Source organism: Chrysochloris asiatica, unplaced genomic scaffold (genome assembly GCF_000296735.1).
Source record: "Chrysochloris asiatica unplaced genomic scaffold, ChrAsi1.0 scaffold00395, whole genome shotgun sequence".
Lineage (NCBI taxonomy): Eukaryota > Metazoa > Chordata > Mammalia > Afrosoricida > Chrysochloridae > Chrysochloris > Chrysochloris asiatica.
In genome coordinates this window covers 574,546-579,650 of record NW_006408913.1, presented here as the reverse complement: position 1 = coordinate 579,650, position 5,105 = coordinate 574,546, and positions in this window count along the sequence as shown.

Genomic DNA, 5,105 nt, shown 5'->3' with positions numbered 1-5,105 from the left:
TTAAAAAAGGCCCTATGCAAGAGATTGGCCTAATGCAATACATTGTTTGATTTTCTTGACTGCTGCTTCCATGAGTGTTAATAGTGAGTGGATCTAAGCAAAATGTAGTCTTTGACAAGTTCAATCTTTTCTCCATTTATCATGATATTATTTATTGGTCCACTTGTAAGGATTTTTGTTTTCTTTGCATTGAGGTACAAACCATACTGAAGGCTGTGGTTTTTTTTTATCTTCATCAGTATTTTAAGTCCTCTTTGCTTTCAGCAAGCAAGGTTGTATCATCTGCATATATATGCATAACAAGCAGGTTGTTAATGAGTCTTCCTCCAATCTTGATGCCACGTTCTTCATATAATCCAGCTTCTCTGATTATTTGCTCAGCATACAGATTGAATAAGGATGGTGAAAGAATACAAGTCTGATGTACAACTTTGCTAATTTTAAATCATTCCGTGTGCCCTTGTTCTGTTTAAACGTTTAGCCTCTTACTTTCTGTACAGGTTCCTCATAAACACAATGAAGTGTTCTGAAATACTCACTCTCTTCAATATTGTCTATAGCTTGTCATGCTCCACAGTCTAAAGCCTTTGCATAGTCAATACAGCACAAGTAAATATCTATCTGGTATTCTCTGCTTTCAGCCAAGATCCATCTGATGTCATCAATGTTCCATGTTCCATGTCCACATCAGAATCCAGCTGTACTTTTGACAGTTCCCTGTCAATGTACTGTTGCAGTCATTTTTAAATTGTCTTTATCAAAATTTTACTTATATGTGATATGAATGATGTCTGATGATTTCGCATTCTGTTGGGTCACTCATATCTGTTGAGTTTGTATTATTTATTTATAGTAGTCATAAACTATATTTAGATGCTTAGATAACTTAGGTCACAGTTTTTCAGTCCTGCACTACTGGTGTTAACCTGTCTTTGTTTACTTGAGATGAAATGCTACTGCAAGAATTTGCCAAAGTTCCACGTGATTCAGAATTTGGTGAAACAATAGGAACAGCAGCCAAATTAACTACAAAGAGCAGCAAGAATGAAAGCAAGTATTATTTTTAAACCTATACGTATACAAATACTTACAGTTTTAAAGGGTCTGTTTATGGAATTTGAGTCCTTATGTGGCACTGTGGGTTAATGGGCTGGGCTGAAAGATTGGTTTGAACTGCAAGGTCAGTGGTTCAAGCTCACCAGCTGCTCCTTGGAAAGCTTATGCTGGGTCACTATGAGTCAGTACCGACTCGATAGCACTTCAGAATAACAACAACAACTTATTGTACATGTACTACCCCATCATTTTGTTTTCTGTAAACCAACTAGTTTGGGGTCAAAACCAAATTGAGATGTGTAAAAAGAACTGTCCAGAAATCTCTGCATAAGCTTTCACTGACTGTGGAGGTCTCTGGTCTAAACACCCTGTGTTTGAGATGACCCCCCGCATGAGCGTTTTGGGCAAGTGCTTGTGCTTTCTTTGGAAGCTGTTCAGGGGACAGAAACCAGCTTTGCAAGTGGGGTTCACAGTTGCTGGCCACACAGCCCCAAGTAGTGGCACAACTTTCTACTTAACAACACACTCTATTTTTTTTACCCCACATGCTCTAGTGTGCTGGTTATCTTGACCCTTCAAGAGGACCTTGTTGTTGTTGATAAGAGCCATGAAGTCAGGGTTCCCAAGGAACGATTGGTGAATTTGAACTGCCAACATTGTGGTTATCAGTCAAGAATTTATCCTACAACTCCACAAGAGGATTGGAGCAGTTATGAATACCCTAGTCTACAAATGGTAACCCAAAGCCGTTGCTATGGATTCAATTCTGACTCCTAGTGACCGCATGTGTTCATACTAAAACTGGACTCGACAGGGTTCTCTTGGAGGTGATCTTCATGGAAACAGATCCCTGGGATTTTCTCCTGTGTAGTGGCTGGGTGGGTTCAAACCACCAAGCTTTCAGTTAGTTGTTGTTGTTGTTGTTAGGTGCTGTGGAGTCGGTTCCAACTCATAGCGACACCCTGTATAGGGTTTCCAAGGCTGTAAATCTTTACGGGAGCAGAAAACCTCATCTTTCTCCCACGGAACAGCTTGTAGTTTAGTAGTTGGGTGTAAACTGTTTGCGCCACTCAGGACCTCGATGAATACTAAGCCTTAGGTAGAAAATAAGACACAACCTAGGCCACATAGTAGAAATGGCCATAAATGAAGAACACATTCTTCCCCCAAAGTAGGTTCATATTATTTTTTAAAAAGAGTCACTTTGGGTGTCAAAACAGGTACAGTATTTGACCACAGGTAACAAAGATAGAATTGTATAAAGTGTATCAGAAATCTGCCAGAGGTGCCTGAAAGTACAGATGGGGATGCTATTTCCTCTGTTGGTTGCCCACAGCAGCTGCCTGGGCCCTAGAAGCTGTAGCCAGCAATCAGATGGCTCCTCTGTTTGCACTGACACATTTGTATTAACTGTTAAACACATGTTTCCAAGTCCAGCTGGAATCCCGTATTCACATTCTAAGTTAAAATCTTAAAACAAAATGTGGGTTCAAGGTGCTCATAAATGTGCAATGAAAAAAAGCTTTTCTATCAATTTTGTTTTTCATGTTTCTTCAAAAGGAGCCAGTGTTGCTGAGAATTCTCTGGAACCAGATATTCTTTATGGCAATATGTACACAGCGGTCAATGACGGTAAATCTGAGGCTGACCAAAGGACCTGGTAGATGGTGCTCAACCCATTACCTTTATTTCAGATGCGTACTTGGTTGGACAATGTGGGGACTTTACCCTGACTTAAGAAGAGTTCCCCAGTCACTGGTAGGGTTTAGGACATCCATGACTCCCTATATCCCATCCTGTGAGAGTCTGTTTCCTATAAAAGATACAACCAGGAAAAGCTAATCAGAGTGTTTGCTCTCCTCTGGCAGACAGGACATGGGAGAGGGAGCTGGTCCTTCTCCTGAACTTACCAGGGAGGTCATTCTTTCCCCTAGGGTGGCAGGGACTAGTGAGAGTCTGAGCACATTCCTGAAGGGTGGCCCCTTGAAGAGTTGGGCACATCTACCTGAGGAGTGTGGAGAAATGTTCTCTGGATGCAGCAATATGAACTAGCTCAGAGGTTCCCAAGTCTGACTGTGCATGTCATGGGGTGGGAATGAGCTTATAAAATCTCTTCATTAATTTTTTTTTTTAATAAAAAATCTTTTTTCCTGGAAGCTACCAAGAATGTCTAAAAGTGGAGCCCAGGAATCTGCACATTTTCCCAATTCCCCAAATGACTTTTGTACATTTGGCTTGATGTCAGCTCCTGGTGCATGGAATCATTAACTTTGTTGTTGTTGGTAAATGGTGATGTATTGGTTTTGCTCATACTGACCCTGCATAAGGTTTCTAAGTCTTTAAATCTTTGTGGAAGCAGAAAGCCTCATTATCAGCCCCTGGTGCATGGAACCATTAATTTACACTATTTTTAATTTACCACAGAATCTCTGAAATGAATACATGTAACATGCCACAATTTGTCCTATACATGACCTCATGTAAACAGCATGTTGTTGTTGTTAAGTGTTGTCTGACTCAGAGTGACCTTGAGTAAGGTTTCTGAGGATCAGCTGGTGGGTTTGAACCATCCATCTTTCGATGAAATACAGTGATTATCCTACAGCACTACATCAGGATTCCTGTAAACTGCACAATAGTAAATTAAATGTAGTTGGCTAGCTCTCTGGTACTTGAGTATACACTGGGAGAGGTGAGGGGTTGATTTTATACGGATGCCCATCCATGGGCTAGAATGGTCTCATCAACATAGCCTGCAGTTTTCTGTTTTGCTGGAAAATGAATGCTGGTTTATAGGCCAAATATCTACACTTTCATATGTTTATGCCTAATAGTTTAAAAAGTCACCCAGAAATCTCTGCTTAGTGGTAAAAGTCATATATTCAAGGCTTCCTACAGAGAGTAAATGCCTTAGAAAGAGCTTCACTTCTCTCCACTCACAATTCTTATAGAAAACTAAAGGCAGCAGATAAAAATTATTTTTCAAAAAACCAACACAAACGTTTCATTGTGAATTGGGTGCAGGTTTATAGACCATTCAATAATTTGTACACATTTTGCTTCCTGTTATTGACTGCAATCTTCACAACGGTACCGTCTCTTATCCCACTTCCTTTCTGGGTTTTCTTTTTCCATTCTTCCTTCTTTCCTAACCCTTCAGAATTTTGTCCTGGGCTAATTACTGCCCTTTTGATCTTGAATGGTTAGTTTTTCCAAGGATTGTGCATCTCTAGTGTTACCCTTCACCTTATAAACCTGTCTATTGTTGTGCTGAAAATTGAGCCATGTGAGTGAGTTCAGCTCTAGGCCCGAAGAGTGATTAAGGGTCACCTTCTCCAGACTTTCACCAGTCTCTATGTTTGGTCTTTGTAATGGTTTTGAATGTTGCTCCACATTTCTCTCCCACTCTATCTAGAAACTAGAGAAGTTGGTAGTGGTAGTCAGGTGCCATGTAGTTCTTCTGATCTCAGGGTTGTGGAGGTGGAGGTTCACGTGGTCCATTGGTCCTTTGGATTAATTGTTTCCATGTGTCTTTGATTTTCTTCTTCCTTCTTCTTTCTTCCTTGTCATTCCTTGACTTGTTGATGGTTTCTCACAAGGTTTCTTCCCCCTTTTTAATAGTTACACATTAGATAGCCACTCACAAGCTTTTAAGGTTCCAGTCATTAATCACCAAAGTAGGATGCAGACTATTTACTTCGTGGACTATGTAGTGCCAATTGATCTTGATGTCCCCTGAGACTATGATCCTGAGCTCACAGTTTGGTGACTCATTCTGTTAAGGTGTTTGGTTATGTCCAACTTTGCAGACTCTACTATATTCATGGATTTATATGCAGCATAGATAAATACGTGTGTAGAAATATCCTCTGTCAAACCTGTATATAATATATTAATGGGTACAGCTCCATTTTCTTTCCCACACCTGTTCAGCTTGCATGTCTATTTATTTATCACTCAGAGATCATTGTCATTGCAGGATTGTGTATATAATAGTAGTCACCTCTGTTGCTTTTAGCTCTTACACTCCTCCTAGTGTCTTCCTTTGC